The following is a 23624-nucleotide window of genomic DNA, read 5'->3' on the forward strand; positions in this document are numbered from 1 at the left end:
ATGTTTTTTTATTAAGAGGGCTCTCTCCGTCACTCGCTTCATAAAAACGTAGTTCCAATTTCATTTGAATATTAAGCAACCAAAGTCCATGAAATTTTGCAGACATATTCTAGAAACTAATATATATGACTGCGGTTTTCCAGATTTCTGTTAAAATATTCGGTTTCAAAGTTACGCGGTCTTAAAAATTTACATACAAATCTTTGAGCCCCTGTAATTTTAAAACTACATATTTTTAGAAAAATCTAAAACACCACAGACACAGATATTAGTTTCTAGAATATGTCTGCAAAATTTCATGGACTTTGGTTGCTTAGTATATAAATGAAATTGGAACTACGATTGTATGAAGTGAGTGACGGAGACAGCCCTGTTAACTTGTTTCCGTGGATAGTTTCGTTTGTGATTACAGACACATATTGGATAGTCACAAAAAGGGTTAACGGCCGCTGAGTTTTTCTCTTTGTCATGTGTATGGGTTTGCGTAACAGAGAGAGCCCTATACTAACTTCTCTCCGTGGATAGGGTATAGGCTGATTCGACTGCTTTGAATAGGTAGATTTGATAAAGGCTCAAACGATACACGTACATGTCTTCTAGTACTTAAGTTTTGTTTAAATATAATAAGGCTGAATGTTAGCTGTTAATGGTTGTTTGAATCTCTAGAAAATAATGTGTCTTTAAAATCCGTCCATTTGATTTTATTATACAGGACTGTTGTATGTATTTTATATGAAATCTTATATTATGAAGGGAGTTTTACTGGTCACCAAACTATTTTCACCACTAACCTCTACTAATACGCTGGACTTGCTATTGACGACTATAATGCCGACACGTTTTTAAGGGGCAAGCGACGGGTCTGCCCGCGAAATTCAAATTTTATTTGGATTTTCGCAATTTCTTAACTAATACGACAAAGTAGGCTTATGGCATTCTAGTTGCGACAATGGCAGTATCATTTCCACGTGTTTATATAAAAATCTTTACTTGATAAGGTCCAGTTTAAGAAATTAGCTCTAGTATCGACTAATTTGTGAGTTACTGTCGATACTAGAGCTAATTTCTTAAACTGGACCCTTTCAAGTAAAGATTTTTATATAAACCTGTAAGGATGATACTACCATTTGCATTGGCGCAATTAAAGTGCCATAAGCCTACTTTGTCGTATTAGTTTACAAATTGTGAAAAACCAAATTAAATTTGAATTTCGCGGGCAGACCCGTCGCATCCACCTTAATCAGACGCTTTTGTATAGCTCTCCTTATCTAGCGTACCTGTAAAATATGTTCATATCTGTGATTATCACCTAAACTCTAAAACTTTGAAAAATTCTGTGGTAATATTAATAAATGGTGTTTTTCTTTGAGTTAAAAACCCTGTATAATAAAATAGCACAACTTAATGTATTTATTAGAATCTCATTAAGTATAATAATGAACTTGAAATGTAGTTAATAGTCGATTTTCGAATAGTGTTTCGTACATAAAACTGTCAGTATTTTCTTTATAGTTTTTCCATTAAGTTAATAATATGTATACCTAACTACTTTTAAGATTAATATATTTGGGTAATTAAAAACGTTTCACTAACTAACACTCTTATTAAAACTTCTAAAATCCAACAAGTTCAAATTAAAATACATCATTAAACATTGTGGCTAATTTTTGTTGTAAAAATATTGCTATCTCTTTCATAATGCTCCCCCGCGGAAAGGGATGGCAATAGATTTAAACCTGTCAATTTAGTTTAGAGATTTGTACAAGATAATTAGCCACATTGACGTTTATTCGGATGTCCTCATATCTCTAAACTAAACCGATACTTCTAAAAGACGTAGTTCTATCCTTTTCATAATGTATGACGCGGAAAAGGATAGCGTTAATTTTAGATCTGTCATTCAGTGTGGGTTAGAGATTTCTGTACAGACATATTAGTACCATTTTTATATTAAGTATTTCTGTCATTACCTCACTTTTTTTGTGTCCTTGTATTTCTTTTTCCGATTTTTTGCATTTATCTAATATTCAGGAATGTTTATTTGTTTTTTTTTTCAGATAATGTTATGTAAGTGTAGAAAAAAATTAATCCGTCCAATATAAGTATTTTTAATTTTGCATTTTAATTGTTAGTGCCATTAGGTTTAGTCTTTTGTAATTATTTTTTTCCTTGTAACTAATATTTATATTGTATTTCTTTGTATTGACTTTAAAATATTGGAATAAATACTAATTTGATTGAACTTTTGTGTTATTTTTCAATACCTGTCCCAGGGAGGTATAGTGCGCGACAGATTGAGATGGCAACCGGGATGGGGACGCCCAGCACACCCGCTGCGGGTGAGCGGCGAGCCTCATACCCTGATTGCCATCTCAGCCTGTCGCGTACTTTAGATAACTTTTGACCGGACTTAGTAAGAGTACGCATATCTCGACATCGTAGATAGATTTCAGAAATCGAAATATGTAGTTACTATATTTTCTAATTGAATTTCGAATGTATTTAGAAACACAAGTTTAAAAAATCTATTAAAAGTATGCTCCTGAAAAATTATGATTATGTAAATGACAAAAAAGCTTGGATTTGACTCGCTCCAGCAATACTTGTATAGTACCAATATGGCATATTATTGAAAATTGAATACTTGAAAAGAGCAACCGCCGAGTTTCTTGCTGGTGCTTCTCGGTAGGAACAGCATTCCGAACCAGTGGTAGATTATTTTGACGATTCAAAAGCACTTGTAAAAGTTTAATTGAATAAAAATATTTTGAAACGTTTTCGAATTGAATTTCGAATGTTATTGAAAACATTTTATGATTGGATGGTGACATAAAAATGGTTAACGCCCACTGATATATTTTTTGTCTCTATCATATGTATAAGATTACACAGAGAGAGCGCTATAGTAACTCTTTTCGCAGATAGAGTATAGTTTGTTGGCATCTAAGAATGTCGATGGAATAAGAGGCATATATAACGACTCAATTGACATTCAGTAGTCGTTCAAACAAGGGATAAGCCCCATTGGGTCCGGAACCTATCGCTGTTTACTCCCTTTAGCTACGAGCGTAATGTGCCTAGGAGTGATTTTGAGATGATTGTGATGAAATTCTATTAGATTCTATTCTATTAGTTAAGATTTCGGCCCCCTCTTTAGGAGGTCCAGAGTTCTTTGGAATTTTTTTTATTTCATAATTTTTAGTGGCTCTACTGTAATAAAATATGCTATGCCTAGTTAAAAACCTACTGTTTACTAGGCTATTACACTGATCGCGTGCAATTGACTCTTATTTATTGAGGAGTTCTGCTCTCCATCTCCGAAGATATTCATCAGATCTTCACCAAAATATGGATCCACCTGGGAAGTATAATCCTTTCAAATTAAAGAAAACATTTACAAATCGGTCCAGGCGTCTTCAAGTAATCGGGGACGCCGAATTGAGAACCTCCTCCATTTTGAAGTCGGTCGGTTAAAAATACTACGTAGTAATTGTGTACCTACTCTACATAAATACATTGTTTGAATAATGTTTTAGTCGTCTCCAAGATATTCGTTTATAGGTAAAACAACCTACTCAAATCCCTACCTAATCCTATCGAAACATGCCCAAGAGAGTTATAAAACTAGGCGATAAAAGACATTCCACCTTGAATAGATATAACGAATCGATGTTACGAAAAACGATTCAAATATCGAGACTACGTGTCTAGGTTGCCAAATTTCCTAGAAATTTCTAGACTTCACTAGGAGGTAGCACTGTTCAGTAGGTACCTGTAGGATGGACTTCTTCATATTGGCCAACGGACCGCGACGATAGGCAGGTAATTAACCCCCGACCCAAAAAGAGGGGTGTTATAAGTTTGACGTGTGTATCTGTGTATCTGTCTGTGGCATCGTAGCTCCCAAACTAATGAACCAATTTTAATTTAGTTTTTTTTTTTGTTTGAAAGGCGGCTTGATCGAGAGTGTTCTTGGCTATAATCCAAGAAAATCGGTTCAGCCGTTTGAAAGTTATTAGCTCTTTTCTGGTTACTGTAACCTTCACTTGTCGGGGGTGTTATAAATTTTTAATTTACACTTGTAATTAGGTATGGTAATAGCACAGTAAAGGCACAGGTTTGATTCGCTCTAGCAATGCGTAGGACTGCAAAGTACTTAATGACTTGGTAGCGCCATCTAGCGAAAGTTAATATTACCTACTATCTACCTGGCATAAAACATATTGTAAATTGAAGTTTTGAAAAGAGCAACCGCCGTGTTTCTTGCTGGTTTATCACGTAACAGCGGCCATTCCGATTTCCGAACTAGTGATAGATTCACATAACAAAAAGCACTTGTAAAAGTTTTTGTTTTTTCAATTATTATTCCAGTTAACTGTTATGTTTTAAGGGTAGTTAGTTAGCTGTTATCAAATATTAAACTATTTTCTCGAAAAGAGGTCCAAAAATTCTCAAATACTTATCCCATTTTCACCTCACGTATACCCCTTTACCTACCTAATATAAAATAGCAAATCGTACCCGTACGCTCGAATTCGGGAGTATAAATTATTCACAATACAATCAATCTTTGTCGATTTAAGGAAATTTATTTATAAGGGACCTTATTTACCTGCAAAGTGTATGTAAAGCACACGTTCTAAATGTCTATCCGTTTAGCTGTGAATAAATTGTTTTAGATGCCATTCAGTCGCGCCACGAAAGGATAGGCGCACCGCATTTTCATTATTATGATCGCCGGCCCACTACTGAGAACGGATCTCCTCTCAGAATTGAGTTGCTACGCTGGCCCAGTGCGGATTGGCAGACTTCACACACCTTTGAGAACATAATATAATCGAGAACTCTCAGACATGCAGGTTTCCTCATCATGTTTTCCTTCACCATTAAAGCAATCAATATTTAATTGCTTGATGCATATAACTCAGAACAATTATCACTAGGCTATCGTCGCCACAGGCACACCGCAACGTTTTACGCGCTTCTCTTCTTGATATTTTTTTACCATCAAATTATACTTACTACGGTAAATAACAGAAAAAAACTCACATTTTCACCTTTTTAAGTATTTTTATGTTAACAACAAAATTTTACTCATGCATCAATCGGTGCATCGTAGGAAAAAGCTACAACTAAGGAGACGCTTTTCAGTTTGACAGATAAAATCGAAGGCAAGGGCGTACGATGTAGTCGAAGGCGACCAATTAAAATAGCAAATTTCATACATAAATGTCAAAAATGCGTTTCCTACATTCGCCACACTCGCATGTGAAGTGCTAATGTCGGAAAGGCTATTAGAATAGCAAATGCCATAACATTTTTTAATTTTAAAATTTTAATTTTAAGTTTAATTTTTTAATTTTTAATTTTTAATTTTAATTTTTTTAATTTTAATTTTTTAATTTTTATATACGTGACATTTTATTTATATGTAATCACTTTGCAGCGCCCTGACGGGGCTTCATGTTGTAATATTATAATTATTTTCTATTATGATGTAAAACATGAATGCAAATAAATAAAGAATTTTAAGAATAAATGTGCTACATCGAAGAAAACATCCTAAGTGCAACCGATGTAAATATTATTTTACACTAGAGAATCACATTGCAGATCTAGTTCGTTACGCGTCGTTCAGGTTCCGTACATTTTTATTCATAGTGAGCAATTACACCACAACTTCATTTGTACAACTTGTTGTTCCATTTTCAAAGTGCAGCATGAATACGGCTAACTGGGCGTTTAGTTAGCTGGTGCCACATTCGAACATTTTATCTCAACTATTGTAACTACGTGATAACTAAAATATACAAATAAAAATTTAAAAAACCCCCGACACATTTTTATTAGAATTTGGTTGGATTAATTTGTATTGATCGGATAGTAATAACCGGTCTAATAAGAAAAGAATAACTTTCGAACGGCTGAACCCATTTTCTAGAATTATAGCTAAAAAAAAACACTCTCGATCAAGCCACCTTTCAAACACAAAAAACTAAATTAAAATCGGTTCATTCGTTTAAGAGCTACGATGTCACAGACAGATACACAAACACACAGATACACAGATACACACGTCGAACTTATAACACCCCTCTTTTGTTTCGGGGGTTAGTAACAAAACACTTATTATTACTTAGATAGTTGCCAGTATTGGTTAAAACAAAGATTTCAGTTAGTTCGTTACTTATCTAGGAAAAAACTAAAAAGTTCTAATAGTCAATCGTCTCAGTATCGTACATTCCTAATTAATATCCTTCTATTTCTTCTCATAATGATGACCGTGGAGGCTGATGATGTCACATTGTTCTAAACTCAAGCTACATCTAGGGATATGGGAGCTGCTACAATAATATATCCGCTGAGTGATAGAGAAAGGTATAGGTAGAAATATATAGTAGAGTAAGGGATGATTTATGCTAGACCGTGCCGAGACTGAGCCGTGCCACGTTCAGTGCACGTTCGACGCGTAGACGATCCACGGGTTGAAATTTTGTATGAAGATACGTAACACGGACGAGGCTCGGAAGACTCACACACGGCACGGTCTAATGTGACCTTATGCGTTTTCCGATCCGTGCGTCTCGGACGTGGCACGGCTCGGGCCCGGCACGGTCTAGCATAAATCATCCCTTAGACCGACTATGTATATTGGAACAAGGTTGGGTGTTTTATCATGTCGCTTATTGTCCCAGAAGTGCTTTTAAAGTCTAGGTTTTTTAACGTGAATAGATGTTCTCAAGTGAAAGAGTTTTTTCTTTGTCTCAATTCTTTACTGTAGGGTACTTTTCTTATTTATAAAATACTTTAGTTGAGGAATGGGGACTCAGGAAGGCTTTTGTGAAAGACTAGCACTTACATTGTACCTAATATTTGGTATTGTCAAAGTACTAGCTGATGCCCGCGACTTCATCCGCGTAGATTTAGGTTTCCGTAAGAACTATTCGATTTACTTACTAGTAATAAAAAAAATATCCTCTAGGATACAAGCATTCGTGCCAATTTTTTTCAAAATCAGTTCTGTGGTTAAGCCATGAAAAGGTAAATTAGGAGATATGATTTTTTTACATTTATCATCCTGCTTTTATTAATTAAACATGGAATAAGTTATTTACTTTAATTATTTTAAATTATGTTTAGTCAGAGAAAACTTAATTAGGGTTACGTGTGCTATCCCATAAGGGGCCATAAGGGCGTTTAGACACTACGGCCTATCCGACTCAAAAATTCGATCCGACATAATATTGGCCCAGATTCTTGTAAACATATATGGAATAAAATATAGGTTGGTTTTTTGATAACATAATGAAGAGCAAGAGTAACGAGATTTCACCACACTTTATTTTATTTTTTTCGGCTTTTCTGCAACTGTACGAATACCTACATATTATTTCAATTTCCAAATAGTTTAATTAAAGTTAAACTCATGTTAAACGACTTTAATAATATGTAATTACTACTTACCGACTTTTAATTAACTTTTCATATATTTTACAGGTATCGCCATGTTTTCTTAGGTATATATCTAACCAGAGAGTGCTCAAGAGTGGACCAAATTCCTAAAAAGTCAGAGAGTGTAAAGCCGTGTAGAGATTATCAAAAATTCCGTCAAACAGTACCTATTAGGTAGTAAGTTTTGGTAGCTGCGAGTGGTTCAGATCGTTTCTAAAAAAACTCGAAAGCGAGTTGGTTGCGGTGCACAAGAACCCTAAGGTCTAAATTCGGAAGTAGTCTACGTGACACGGTCAGACCGCTATTAATTCAGTATAATTAAGATTTGTTTGTATAGGTGTATCACTACAAATACCTCCTACCTTCTACCACATTTTACCTAGTATAATAAATAGTACCTATACTAGCGGATGCCTGCGACTTCGTCCACGTGGATTTAGGTTTTTGAAATCCCGTGGGAACTCTTTGATTTTCCGGGATAAAAAGTAGTCTATGTGCTACTCCAAGATATTACTTATCTCCATTCTGAATTTCAGTCAAATCCGTCCAGTAGTTTTTGTGTGAAGGAGTAACAAACATATGACACACACACACACATACACACAAACTGTCGCCTTTATAATATCAGAGTAATACCTACCGCTTTAGTGTAACTTTATATTTTATGACTAGCCTATTCAGGTTTTTAAAAATCCCATAGGAACTCTTTGATTTTCCGGCATAAAGAGTAGCGTATGTCACTTTCCAGGTCTTTAACAGGGCTCTCTCCATCACTTACTCCATACAATCGTAGTCCCAATTTCTTTTGAATAGGTATTAAGCTACCAAAGTCCATGAAATTTTGCAGACATATTCTAGAAACTAATATCTGTACCTGTGGTGTTTTAGATTTTTCAAAAAATATGTAGTTCTTTTCTCTAATTACAGGGGCTCAAAGATTTGTATGTGAATTTTTAAGACCCCGTAACTTTAAAAACCGAATATTTTAACGGAAATCTGGAAAACCGCACGCATAGATATTAGTTCCCGGAACGTTTCTACAAAATTCCATTGAGTATGATTGGTTAGTATTCAAATGAAAGACGAACTAGGTTTGTATGGAGCGAGTGACGGAGAGACCCCTCTTAACAGCTATACCCATTACCCATGGAAAAAAATCACGTCAATCCGATGCTCCGTTGCGAACTGATTGACGAAGAAACAAGGGGTTCAGATAATTCAAATTGAAGCCTAAAGACATTTACTTCGATTCATTAGATCGGAAAATGTGAAATAGAGCGATATTATAGCGGGTGCTTTGAAGGATTTACAGATTTGATATTCGTCTCTTTATACGAGCAGATTTAAGACAAGACAGTCGTAAATTTTTGTGGCTTAGACACAGAATAGGTTTAGGTTTAAAGAGTTTATTTCTCAGAAGAACAATGTTCACTTATATGAGAATAATTATTTTAAATATAAATATAGGAAAAACAAATTTGAAGAATGCATAATAAATATTAGACAAAGTAATTGAGATTCGCATACACCAGAATTTCAACCGAGAGGAAGGCTTTAAGCTAGCGAATATTATGTGGCATCCAGTGATAGAATTATGCAAGACAGCATCGTACATCCAAAATAAGTGAGTTGTGAGTGTATTTTGCTGGACAGCTCGTGAAGTTCCAGCGAAAAGAATATCAAAGCGAGTAGATCGGTACTGCCCATGACACCTCGACCTTATCTCTCGCAGCACTGCAGTCCCGTCGTGACTACGACTCATGCAACTGAGCCGAAATATCGGCAGCTGAAAACAAAAAATTATTAAGTACTAGAGGATGCCCGCGACTTTGTCCGCGTGGATTTAGGTTTTTAAAGATCCTGTGGGAACTGTTTGATTTTCTGGGATAAAATGCCTATGTCAATTACAGGGACGTAAGCTACATCGGTACCAAATTTCATACAAATCGGTTAAGCGGATGGGTCTTTAGAAATCCCGTGGGAACTCTTTGATTTTGCGGGATAAAAAGTAGCCTAGTATGTCCGTCTCCGGGATGTAAGCTGTACCAAATTTCGTCAGAATCGGTTAAACAGTTGGGCCGTGAAAAGGTAGCACACAGACAAACAGACAGACACACTTTCGCATTTATAATATTAGTATGGATGTGAGTATTAAGATAACGGGATCTAAATATAAAACAAATACTTTTTTACATTTTTAATATGAGTGGTGATATTATGTTGGCACATGCAGCATTGATAGACATCTACTGTTAAATCTAAATCCAATCTTTTCTCTCACAGAACCCCTGTAAAGCAGGTAGGCTTTTGTTATGGGATGCTTTGTCTGGAACTCTTATTAAATTTTTATTCCTTGCGAGTCGCGATGTCTACGATTGAATAGTTTTTCGATGTACAAGAACAATTTTCCGATAAAAATATAGCAACAGAATTATATGTATATCTACGAGTATATTTCACGTGGGTCAGTTTTGTTTCTTGGTCTGCTTATGTCAATACCCATATTATATCTATAAATATAAAGGCGAAATTGTGTATGTATGTGTGTGTGTGTGTGTATGTTTGTTACTCCTTCACGTAAAAACTACTAGACGAATTTGGCTGGAATTTGGAATGGAGATAGATCCTGTGTTAATGCACATAGGCTACTTTTTATCCCGAAAAATCAAAGAGTTTCCATGGGATTTCGAAAAACCTCAATCCACGCGGGCGAAGTCGCGGGCATCGGCTTGTTATATTTAAATGTGAAAGTGTGTTTGCACACGACTTCGCAATTTTTAAAAATCCCATTGGAACTCTTTGATTTTCCGGGACAAAAGTAGTCTATGTCCTTGGCCCTTGTCCGGGATGCAAATACAAGCTAACTCTGTACCGAATTTCGTCACAATCGGTTAAGCAAATGGGATGCGGGTTAACTTGAAAGGGGAATGGCAGTTTTATTAATCCCCTTATCTATGTTCTGGCATGGCTTTGACGGTAGGGTGGTAACTGGTAACTAGCCACGGCAGAAGCCTCCCACCGGGCCAGACCAGAAACAATTTAGAATTTATAAATTCTCAAATTGTTCCTGCCGGGAATCGAACCCGCGACCTTCCATTTATAAGACCATATCATCACTGCGCCACGGAGATTGTCAAACGAGTAACATACTAACACCCGTATTCACAAACGTTACTATGCGGTCTCACAGTGCGCTCGAACGCACAGTGTAGGTTCCACCAATCAGATGACTGTGTCACGTCAATTTACAATAATTTGATTGGTGGAACCTACACTATGCGTTCGAGCGCACTGTGAGACCTCATAGTAATGTGTGTGAATACGGCCTTAAGACGAGAATAATCACGAAAATCTTGATTTTCAGGGGTATTTACTTAATCCGGCTTTGGGAAACATCTTGACAGAGATAATATTATTTAGCTCGAATAATACCGAAAAGGGAAATCAAAATACCTACCATTGTGACAGGATTCATCAAAGCTTTATACAAACTCAATCAAAGCTTTTGCTCCAATTACTTAGAGTAGAGACTCTACGATCATGTGCCGTATGATCTAGCCATACATCGTAGAATTGCTTCAAACACAAGTCGGCAACCGCAAGTCCAGCGTATATTATGTAATAAAGGTCAGTGTGAAAATAATTAAAAAAAAATATTAGCATACTGACAGGACGCCCGGCAAGCTTGTGCGCGCTCGGGCGGACCGCGCGCCGGGGAATTTACATTATGACGTTAGTGGTACGAAATTAGTGTCAGGACATTAATTTCAGTATCAATTTTATGTGTAAACGTAGACGTTTACATCTCGTTCACACAGGCTGCGTAAGCGTACCGTAGCGCGTACCATTGCGTTGTAATGTATGGAACTGTATGAAATATGGCACACCGCTTGCGTAAAGCGTGGACGTATGCGTAACCTCATGACACTAACGTCGTAATGTTAATTCCGCTATACGCAAAAGTAAATAAAGTTTAGTTTGAGTTTATCAAGAACTAGCGACCGCCTGCGTCTTCACTCGGCAAAAATATAAATCTCTCTATTTCCTATCCCGTGGGAATTCATCAAATCCAGCCTTATTCCTTGTCTACATTAATAAAGAAAACCACCAGGGGATTCGGGACTTTTCTTTTTTAACCCCCAACCTAAAAAGAGGGGTGTCATAAGTTAGTAGATGTGTGTAGCTGTGTATCTGTCTGTGGCATCGTAGCTCCTATACTAATGAACCGATTTTAATTTAGTTTTTTGTTTGAAAGGTGGCTTGATGGAGAGTGTTTTTCGCTATAATCCAAGAAAATCGGTTCAGCCGTTTGAAAGTTATCAGCTCTTTCCTAGTTACTGTAACCTTCACTTGTAGGGGGTGTTATAAATTTTTAATTTACCCTTGTACTATATACCTACATGTTTCCTTTCTTTCTTTTTGGCAATAAAGGAAATCATCTGACGCAAGGCCATGCCAAAGAGTCAGAAAATATCACATTGTTTGTTTTTATTTACCTCCAAAATAACGTGCCATATCTACATATCGCTAAGGCCTTCGGAACAATTTTCCGTCCCATTGAAACGCGTTACGAGGCTCTTGTACAGAAACGGCGTGATTATTTATAAAAATAGACCTCATCAAAGCTTATTCGCGTCTCATCACGGTACCTTTTTTACCTGGCTGCGGTACAGGTAGAATACAACAGTTAATGTATATTTCCATGTCTACAGAGTAGCATTTGGAATGGGACTTCGTCAGTGTTGGTGTTAGCTGGCAGGCGTGCTCTGCCTTTTTGGTGTGTTTTTTTTGTTAAAACTGACTGGAAAGCGCTCTAAGGGGTGGCCGTGCGTGCGTATGTCGACGAGCGCCGGCATAGACGGGGTCCATACATACTATAGTTTAATTAACTTGTTACAAATTACTACAAACTTGACATTGGCTAATCTTTGTAAAGCCAGACGAGAGAAAAAAAAAGCATTTGGAATATAGGATAGTAACTAAAGGTAAGTAGAACCTTGCAAATAAAAATTTAATAAACCCCCGACATAAAAAACCTCTATAAGAAAACTAGAAAAGAGCTGATAACTTTCAAACGGCTGAACCGATTTTCTTCGATTATACCTAAGAACACACCCGATTAAACCACCTTTGAAACATAAAACTAAATTAAAATCGGTTCATTCGTTTAGAAGCTACGATGCCATAGACAGATACACAAATACACAGATATACCTACAGATACACACGTCAAACTTATAACACCCCTCTTTTTGGGTCGGGGGTTAAAAATACGTCCTGTTTTGAAGGCGCGTTGGGGTAGTTTAGGATAGGTAAAAATAGGTAAAAATTTCAAAGTTGCGTCAGTGACATGCTCATTTTTACCCGACTGGGACAAAGCCAAAAGGAAGGGTTATGATTTTAGCAGTCTATGTATGTATGTATGTATGCATGTTTGTATCCAGATTCTGTGTGTTCCACCGTAGTACCTAAACTAATAGGCCGATTTTGATGAATGAGGTGGCAATTGATTCGTTGTAAAGGTCCGGGTAATACAGGCTATATTTTATACGAAAAAAACCGGCCAAGTGCGAGTGAGATTCGCACTTGGCCGGTTCGGGTATATTTTCCGACATTTTGCACGATGAATCAAAAACCATTATGCACAAGTGTAAATTAAAAATTTATAACACCCCCGACGATCCAAAGTATCTGAGTTTTCCAAAACATCATTTTCAAATAAATAATTATGTATTTAGGCAACGTCCATCTTGACAGCTTGACATTTGTCAATTGACATAATATTATGAACCTAACGGATATCTAACCTTCTTTTCTACAAGAAAACTAGAAAAGAGCTGATAACTCTTAAACGGCTGAACCAATTTTTTTAGATTATAGCTAAGAACACTCTCGATCAAGCCACCTTTCAAACAAAAAAAACTAAATTAAAATCGGTTCATTCGTTTAGGCGCTACGATGCCACAGACAGATACACAGATACACACGTCAAACTTATAACACCCCTCTTTTTGGGTCGGGGGTTAATAAAAATAAATAAAAATCCGTTTTAGAATGTACAGGTAAAGCCGTTTCATATGACCCCATGTGCTACTTGGTATAGTTTAGTAATCTTACTTTGAAAATCGATACACATTTAAAAAATTTTTTAATGATGAAACCACAAATTCAGGGTTTTCAGATTTATTCCTTTACTTGTGCTATAAGACCTACCTACCTGCCAAATTCCAAGATTCTAGGTCAACGGGAAGTACCCTATAGGTTTTTTTGACACGACGGACGGACGGACGGCCAGACAGACAGACAGAGAGAGAGAGACAGACAGACAGACAGACAGAGAGAGAGAGAGAGAGAGAGAGACAGACAGACACACTTTCGCTTTTATAATATTAAGTATGGATGAACATATTATTGTCAAAAACTCTGAAATAATTTTCCAATCCATTGCCGTTTGAGCACGGTGCGCGAGGGTGTAAGTACCCAATTTACCTAAGTGGGTATTTTGGGCTTGAATACCTTTCTGTCACGCTATACGTTACTTTGATAATTTTCGTGTTGTGTGTAGGTGTGAAGTTAAAAATATGAAATACATTGAAAATTTTAATAATCTGTATTACTTTTTTAGGGTCCCATCCTCAAAGGAAAAGGAATCCTTATAGGATTACTTTGTTGTCTGTGTGTCTGTCCGTCTGTCCTTCTGTCTGTCGTGTCTGTCAAGAAAACCTATAGGGTACTTTCCCATTGACCCAGAATCATGAAATTTGGCAGGTACCTACCTAGAATGAGAAGGGTTTTTGGCCGTAGTAGACTATGGCCAATAACCCTTCTCATTCCTAGAGGAGACCAGTGCTCTGTAGTGAGCCGGTGATGGGTTTTAATCATGATGATGATGAATGATGATGATCAAATTCTTAGTCTATGTACCTATACTTAATGGAACATCACCACAGCGAGGCTCGTAGACGTGCACTTAGCTAAGTTCCCAACTAAGCGATAATTAAATAACTCCACAAATTCCTCCGAGACTCAAGATCAAACAACAAACAAGAAAACGGTGTCCAAGTACACAAGTTTAGTTAATTTTATATAGTTTATAATTAAAGTTCCAAGAACTGAGGAAAGTAAACTAACCGGGATAAAAGGGTCTACAGTTTTCCTTTCGCTTTAATCTACTCTAAAGATAAACTGGCTGCCATAACAACGTTTATAAAATACATAGAAGGAACCAAAAGTTTAATTGTTATAATCAGCTAAACCAGACAAAGTATGTGCTTTTGGTTCCTTGTACCTATATACAACATATAAAATATTATTATACTATCTGATGTTAAGTGATTACCGCCGCGGCCGCCCATGATTATTTGAAACACCATACTGAACTGCTAATCTATTGCCGGTCTTTTAGGAATTTGTTGATCAAAAACATGATCACAATTTGGGGGAAAAAAAACCGGCCAAGTGCGAGTCAGACTCGCGCACTGAGGGTTCCGTACTCGGGTATTTTTTCCAATATTTTGCACGATAAATCAAAAACTATTATGCATAAAAATAAATAAAAATCTGTTTTAGGATGTACAGGTAAAGCCCTTTCATATGATACCCCACTTGGTATAGTTATCTTATTTTGAAAATTGAAACACATTTTTTTTAACTTGTAAAGTTAGCCCTTGATTGTGATCTCACCTGATGGTAAGTGATGATTCAATCTATGATGGAAGCGGGTGAAGTTGGAAGGGGTATGGCAATTTTAATTAAACTCCTTATCGGTTAAGATCTTTATTAAGGTTTTACTTTACATAATATAAAACATACCTTATAACCTTCGTACCTATAGCCTGGTTACCGGTGAAATTGGAACCGAACTTTGAGCAGATAAAAGTACCAGTTGACATCTAGGGTTGACAGATAATATTATTCGGGTCGGGTCACCTATCTTGTACAGATAGATAATGTCATTCACATCTCACAACCCTGGGGCTGTGGAAAGGGAAAATTGGCGTTGACAACCGAAATCCGAAATATAAATGTGTACTGTATCGTAAAAAGCTCTGACTGGAAAGTAGAAAATACATGAAAATTGTACAAAGGTGTATAATTCCCAGGGCCTGGAAACTTTATCTGTATAATCTTTTACAGATGGAATGTCTTGATGTACAAGTGTAAATTAAAAATTTATAACATCCCCGACAAGTGAAAGTTACAGTAACTAGAAAAGAGCTGATAACTTTCAAACGGCTGAACCGATTTTCTTGAATTATAGCTAAGAACACTCTCAATCACCTTTCAAACAAAAAAAAACTAAATTAAAATCGGTTCATTACTTTAGGAGCTACGATGCTACAGACAGATACACAGATACACACATCAAACTTATAACACCCCTCTTTTTGGGTCGGGGGTTAAAAATGTGAACTTATACTTACATTCTCATAATGTTTTACTTAGCTTAATGAATGAAAGCTCTAGAATCTAGATAATAAATAACTTTAAACACAGCAAAAGTTGAGATTGTTTCCAAGTCTCTTATTACTCCTTTTATTTATTTATTTTTTAAGGGACGCTAACAATATACATATTTAACATTTTATATACTACTTACATACTATTACATGACCGATATGTATATCAATAACTAGCGTCCACAACATTTTTGTAGAGCGCCAGTAAACTTTATATTACAATAGACTTAACAGATATAATAGATTAGGGGAAACTTAAAGGGACGGCGGGCGGCGAGGTCAACCATGTAATTTTAGACTTTTGTTTAAAGCAGTTTGGTGGAGTGGAATTTATTTAGGTCAACATTATTTAAATCTCTTTATCTACCTACATATACAACACTAATTTTTAATTACCAAAAAAAAAACAGCTTAGTCAGATTTCGGTACACACTAGTAGGATACTTCTATATACTTAGTTAGTTTAAAATATTCGCCTTTCCTAAAATACTTAAGTATATAAATAAAATAGCAATAAATTCCTAGCGTAAGTATTGTGTTCCCACACAGTTTATAACTCACACAACCTCTTTGAAATTTATTAAAGTTAAAAAAAAGTTAAAAGTCAAGTCAAGAGTGAATAGGCATCTTCTAGGCAAGCGCGCTCCATCTGCTGCATCATCACTTGCTAGCAGGTCTGATTGCAGCAAAGCGCTAGTCTATATAATAAAAAAAAAAATCGATTGCACATTCAAAACCATAAATCTTTCATGTACCTACCTATTTGCTATTTTATGATAGTAAGTACCAACCTAATTAAAAGCCGTTTTAATTTTAAAATTTTTATAGTAACCATTCAATTGACTCGTCTTTCCAAAATTGTAATAATAATTTGGAAAAAGCGGTGATAGCTGTGGTGAAAAAATCACGCGAGCTTTATTTTTAGGGTTCTGTCTGTCTGTCTGTCTGTTTGTCTGTCTGTCTGTCTGTCCGTCAAATGTCTCTAGCTCGTAGACGAAATGGGTTACAAACTCGAAATTTTGGTATTTGGTATAATATAGGTTCATCTCCATTCTCCACCCATCTCCCTTTTGGTGAATACGCATACCGGACCTTAGAGTCTATATTAAATCAATCATACTTACTGCTTCGTTAGTAATTTTTAAACTTGCAAACTCGATGTACGGTTCCGCTCAGATGCCGGATGCACCGGAACTACGGAAATAGGCTTTTAGAGGAAATATTGCGACATGTTGGCTGTTGCACTGAACTTTCGAACTTCATGCTGGCTAGATAGAGAGCTTTTATTAGCATGGTATTTTCAAAAAGTAGTCTTATTTTAGCTTCACTGTTGTTTAGTTGAATAAAGCTGGAGCAAATCATCTATTTTTTAGGGTTCCGTACCTCAAAAAGAAAAACGATACCCTTATAGGATCACTTTGGTGTCTGTCTGTCTGTCTGTCCGTCGTGTCTGTCAAGAAACCTATAGGGTACTTCCCGTTGACTTAGACTCATGAAATTTGGCAGGTAGGTAGGTCTTATAGCACAACTATCCAAGAGGTCTTCTAGCACAAGTTCAGGAATAAATCTGAAAACCACGAATGGAACAGAACCCTCAATGCGCGAGTCTGACTCGCACTTGGCCGGTTTTTTTTCGTACTTATTACAAGTTAGTCCTTGACAGCAATCTCACCTGGTGGTAAATTATGATGCAGTCTAAGTTGAAAGCGGGCTAACTTGAAAGGGGTATGGAAGTTTTATCAAACCGATAGGTACCCCTCATCTTTTCTGCATGGCATCGTAATAGAACGCTATATCGCTTGGAGGCATGGCTTTGTCGGTTGTAACTAGCCACAGCCGTAGCCTACCGACAGATCAGACCAGAGACAATGTAGAAATCATAAATTCCCAAATTATTCCTGCCAGGAATCGAATCCGGGACCTCTCACTTATCAGACCATAGCGCCAGGGAGGTCTTTAAAATAATTATACTAAATGCCCTCCGAACGAATTTCGGTCAAAGCGCGCTGAAATAAAAACTGCGCTGGAGATATTACAGTGCACAAGACGTGTGTGAGCAATCCGCAAACAACTAGTGATGCCCGTGACTTTGTCCGAGTTGATATAGATATTTAAATTCTCGCGGGAGTCTTTGATTTTCCGGGATAAAAGTTAATTCAGGGTCCTAAGCTATTTCCATTTCTTTCAACCAAATCAGTTTATAGCATAGTTTATAGTCATTGTGGCGTGAAGAAATGACAAACATACGAATTCTCACATTATTGTAATATTATTATGTAGGATACCTAACACTTATTTTAAATAACGTTGTTTCTTTCTTGGTACAAAAAATAGGCGATTTTGCAAATAAATCCTTTTCAACCTTTAGTAAAAAAAATATAGTGTCATGATTCGTGGGGAACATCCTAACATATTGAATCCATTATTCAGTCTTGAAAGTGCTGTCGGATAATAGGTATCTAGTATCGAGTGTGTTGTTAGTGCCCTGAGAGATGATAACTGTGGAGTAGCGGGCGAGCATGACGGCAAAAACGAACTATCGGACGTGTCCGTAAGCCAAGGCTGACAGCTGTGATAGATATGTGTAAACAGTCGTTTGAGACGTGGCTTGTGAGATATCTATCGGACGTCCGAGCGCTCGAGATTACGTCCGTTACGTCCGATAGTTTGCAAAGTTCGGTGTACATTTTAATGTCCAGATACCTGTAAATCGCAGAGGTTGGCCACGTCCGCCAGCCGCGTCCGATAATAATTTCTTTCCGCCTTTAGACATCAAAACAGTTGTCAAAACTATTTAACACAGAGATATATAACTACAGTACTTTTTATCTTAGGCCAATAGAGAGTTCCCATATCATCACACTAATATTATAAAGGCGAAAGTTTGTGTGTGTGTGTGTGTGTGTATGTTTGTTACTCTTTCATGCAGTAACTACTGAATGGATTTGGCTGAAATTTGGAATGGAGATAGGTAATATCCTGGATTAGCACATAGGCTACTTTTTATCCCGAAAAATCGAAGAGTTCCTACGGGATTCTAAAAAACCGAAATCCACGCGGGCGAAGCCGCGGGCATCTTCTAGTGATTAAAAAGTCTTCTACACGAACGAATTCGTGGTCAAAAACTTTAATGACGAATACATACAAAATAGCACCGTATAAAAAGGTTAATGATGATCATCGTCATCACCTACAATCAATAGATGTCCTTGCTGGGCATAGGTCTCGTGTAGAGACTTTCACATGCCACAGTCTTACAACGCCTGAATCCAGCAGCTCCCTGCAACTCGCCTGATGTCGTCCGTCGACCTAGTGGGGGGTCCTCCAACGCTGAGCTTTCCGGTGCCAGGTCGCCAATTCCAGCACCTTGGGACCCCAATGTCTATCGGATTTTGGAACTATGTGCCCTGCCAAAAAAAAGTTATGTACATACAGCGCCAATTTTATTAAATGAGAAAAAGCACGTTTTGGGGCTCTTGCCAGTTGTCACCAAAATTCAAAAAACTGGTCAAGTGCGAGTCAGACTCGCGCACCGAGGGTTCCGTACTCGGGTATTTTTTCCAACATTTTGCCCGATAAATCAAAAACTATTATGCATAAAAATAAATAAAAATCTGTTTTAAAATGTACAGGTAAAGCCCTTTCATATGATTCCCCACTTGGTATAGTTATCTTACTTTGAAAATTGAAACATGTTTTAATTTTTTTTTAATGATGTGACCACAAATTCGCGGTTTTCAGATTTATTCCTGTACTTGTGCTATAAGACCTACCTACCGAATTTCATGATTCTAGGTCAACGGGAAGTACCCTATAGGTTTCTTGACAGTCACGAGGACAGACAGACAGACCGACAACAAAGTGATCCTCTAAGGGTTCCATTTTTCCTTTTGAGGTACGGAACCCTAAAAAAGTGATGTCCATACAGCGCCAATGACAAAAAGCACTTTTTGTGACTCTTGCCAGTTGTCACCAATCAGCTCATTGACTCCATTCTGTGGAACCGTCCACGTTCTAGTAATAAGAATAACATCTCCTTGGCAGTGGCATCCAATTTGATACACTCGATACACGGTTTCGTTCAGTATACAAATTCTGTTCAGGAAATAGGCTGTTGAGGAAATATTACTTTTGTCATGGAAACCTATTTACCCACCTATCTATTCTCGTATTAGTGAAAATGTGTCTATCTGTCTGTCTGCTAGTTTTCTTACATCAGATCATCCAACGGCCTTGGATGAATAAATACTCCCAACGGCCCATCCGTTTAACCGATTACAATTTTGTAAATAATTAAATCACGCAAGTAACTAAATGAAACCTTCTTTATGCTTTCAATACTCTCCCACCACGCATTTTTTTTATTATTAGATAATATATGTCGGGCCAAGGCATTTTTGGTAGGATAGATCTAAATTGGATAGATAGATAGATAGATCGATAAACAATGTGTCTCAGGGCTAAGTGACCGCTCGGCGTTTATTGAATATTTGGACAAAATTATCAACAAATAACCTTAAACTAGTGGTCTAATTCATAGTTTTTTTTTTTACTGGGTTTTTGATTTTTTTTTGTAGAGATTCCTGACTATTTTTTAAATTCTTTTTTTTTTTGTTTTTACAGTTTTTTTATTCTGTCTTTTTTATTTCAAAACATGAAAAAGAACACAATAAGTAATAGATCTTGGGAACCAAACAAAAGGGGCCTTGTATATACGACTTCGCCTACATCTATATTTAGTCCACGCTACGCCTCTGATTCCTCGTGTATTTAATACCTTAGAGAACTTGTATCTTATTTTGTAGACGAGTGGAAATATATTTAGATCCATTATTTAGTCTCGAGTCTTGACTAATTTTATACCCTCGGTCTAAACTTATAAATTCGTAACACGTTTCGATCGAAAACCGGACTCTACGACGGAAATAGGCTTTTAGACGGTGGTAGGCACTGACCTTTAGTAATACAAGTACGCTGGAATTGCGATTGCCGAACTATTTCTAAAGGAATTGGATTTCACCATATTATGTGATGGTAAGAGATTATGGAGCTTAAAGTGCAGCGCACCAGCCCTCTTTTTTAATTAAAAATAGCAAGCAAATGAGCAGGCTGGTCACCTGATGTTAAGTGATTACCACCGCCCATGAAGCAGCATTGCAGCACCAGAAAAACCGCTTAAGCGTTGCCGACCTTTCAAGAATTTGTTGGTCAAACCCTTGAATAACCCCATGTTATAATCAAGTAGGAATCTGCGACGAATTGGTTCCACAGTCTGCATGAAAATTACAATATTCTGGTTATACAAGTGTAAATTAAAAATTTATAACACTCCCGATAAGTGAAGGCATCTTGACAGCTTGACATAAATTTGTCAATTGACATAATATTAAGAACCTAACGGTTATCTAACCTTCTTTTCTACAAGAAAACTAGAAAAGAGCTGATAACTCTTAAACGGCTGAACCAATTTTTTTGGATTATAGCTAAGAACACTCTCGATCGGAGCCACCTTTCAAACAAAAAAAAGTAAATTAAAATCGGTCCATTCGTTTAGGCGCTACGATGCCACAGACAGATACACAGATACACAGATACACACGTCAAACTTATAACACCCCTCTTTTTGGGTCGGGGGTTAAAAACGAAAACTTGCAAGTTATATTATAAAGAAGATACACAATACATCAAGAAAGCTATACGAAAGCCATTCGGTGTTATAACAGTGCCCTTGAGAATAGCTTAGAATATTACGTGATTTATCAAAGCGGTGTGGAAGGCGCATAATTCTCAACTTAACTCGTAAAGTTTTAGGGATACCTAGTTTATAAGAAAATATAGAGCAGCTGCGTGCTTGCCGACCTTTAGGGAAATGGATTCATAATAAATTGGTTTGCGTCTACATACCTATACAAGGAATCCAAAGCTTAATTTGCAATAATCCGCTAAACCAGACAAATATAGTGCAACATGCAGCATGCGATATGCACCGCCCGCCCTCCCACTGTTAACTGTGCAGAAAAAGCCAGCCACCAAGCAAGCAATACACACCACCAATTCTTTCAATTTCTTTGCAATTAGACATTGTAAGGTCTACATCTCCTGAAGATGCTCCGGCGTCGGGTCGAAACGTGCGTCGAGTGGTTTTGGGATTTATGTCGTGCTGCGTGACTGTGGTGCGAACAAGGGCTAATTCAAATTCAAATTCAAATCACATCACATCACACTAATATTATAAAGGCGAAAGTTTGTATGTGTGTGTGTGTGTGTGTGTGTGTGTGTGTGTGTGTGTGTATGTTTGTTACTCCTTCACGCAAAAACTACTGGACGGATTTGGCTGAAATTTGGAATGCAGATAGATAATATCTTGGATTAGCACATAGGCTACTTTTTATCCCGGAAAATCAAAGAGTTCCCACAGGATTTCGAAAAACCTAAATCCACGCGGGCGAAGTCGCGGGCATCGGCTGGTTCAAAATATTTTTATCCAATTAGACTTTTACAAGTTCTTTTGAATCGTCAAAAGCATCTACCACCGGATAATCAATCTAATTCAATCGAATCTAATGGAATTAAAAAAACTCGCTAAAAGCAAGTAGCTACCGGGTAAATAACTAACTACCCTACCGTGATTGGGCGCATACAACCGAAAGGTTGGTGGGTCCATGGGAGGTGGAGGGTTGCCTCTATATGGCCTCTCCAATTTATCTAATAAGCTTACATGGTTGTTAAGAACTGCCTAGTCAACAGTTACATGATAACCTACTTCTGATAGGCGATCTAGTGAGGTTCTGCGCATCAGCCTCCGAGCCTCTTAGGTGGGAAATCTGAAGTGCCCATATGCAGCACGTAGTGTTAAGGCTGCTCTGCACGATTTCAATTTTATGTACTAGATGATGCCCGTGACTTCGTTCTCGTGGATTAAGGTTTTTTAAAAATCCCTTAGGAACACCTAGTTACACAAATTTTTAGCCAACTATAACTAACTATGACCGGCTTAGCAGATAGTTAAACTTAGGTGTATTGGTTGCATTAGACTAAAATGAGCTACGCTAGAAGACTCACATCGTCATCCCTTCATTCAGCTTCACCTACTTGATCTTCGTTTTGCTATAGATGTCGGAGGCTTAATTTATTCGCCACCTCCCCTCTTCGCTCTCCCCTCGCGCTCATTTAAGAGTTCCTACCCAAAGTTCTGCCTGCACGCTCTGCAAAAACATTCTAGGGGTAGGACAGACAAGACTGCGCGGTGTAGGGGCAATCAGATTCCTTTCTTGGCCCAATCTACAAATAATATACAAATATTTGGCCAAATAGCAGTCAAATGCTTTTTGGCTATATGTAATCAGTTATACATAATTTTAGGGATGAATATAATATAGGTTACTCTTCCGACCGCACTTAGTTGTAGTCGGCTAAAGCTAAGTGTAGCTTTTGGAGGCTTTTAGACGTAGGTATAGGTAAGTAACATAATATTTTGTAAATAATTTTGTTAGTCTATTTGTTTATTTGTTCATAATGTAAACTGTCCTTACAATAACCCCTAATGCAACAGTGCACTCTAAGCTAACATATATATATATACCTACTTATAAAAAATATATTTATTAAACTACTACTTAACAGCTAGGTAGTAAAAAGAAGGACGAAAACATACCTATTTCCCTATTTCACACTTTGCAAATACCACGTTAGGCGTTGTGTAAATCACCCTTA

Source organism: Maniola jurtina, chromosome 24 (genome assembly GCF_905333055.1).
Source record: "Maniola jurtina chromosome 24, ilManJurt1.1, whole genome shotgun sequence".
NCBI classification, from domain to species: Eukaryota; Metazoa; Arthropoda; class Insecta; order Lepidoptera; family Nymphalidae; genus Maniola; species Maniola jurtina.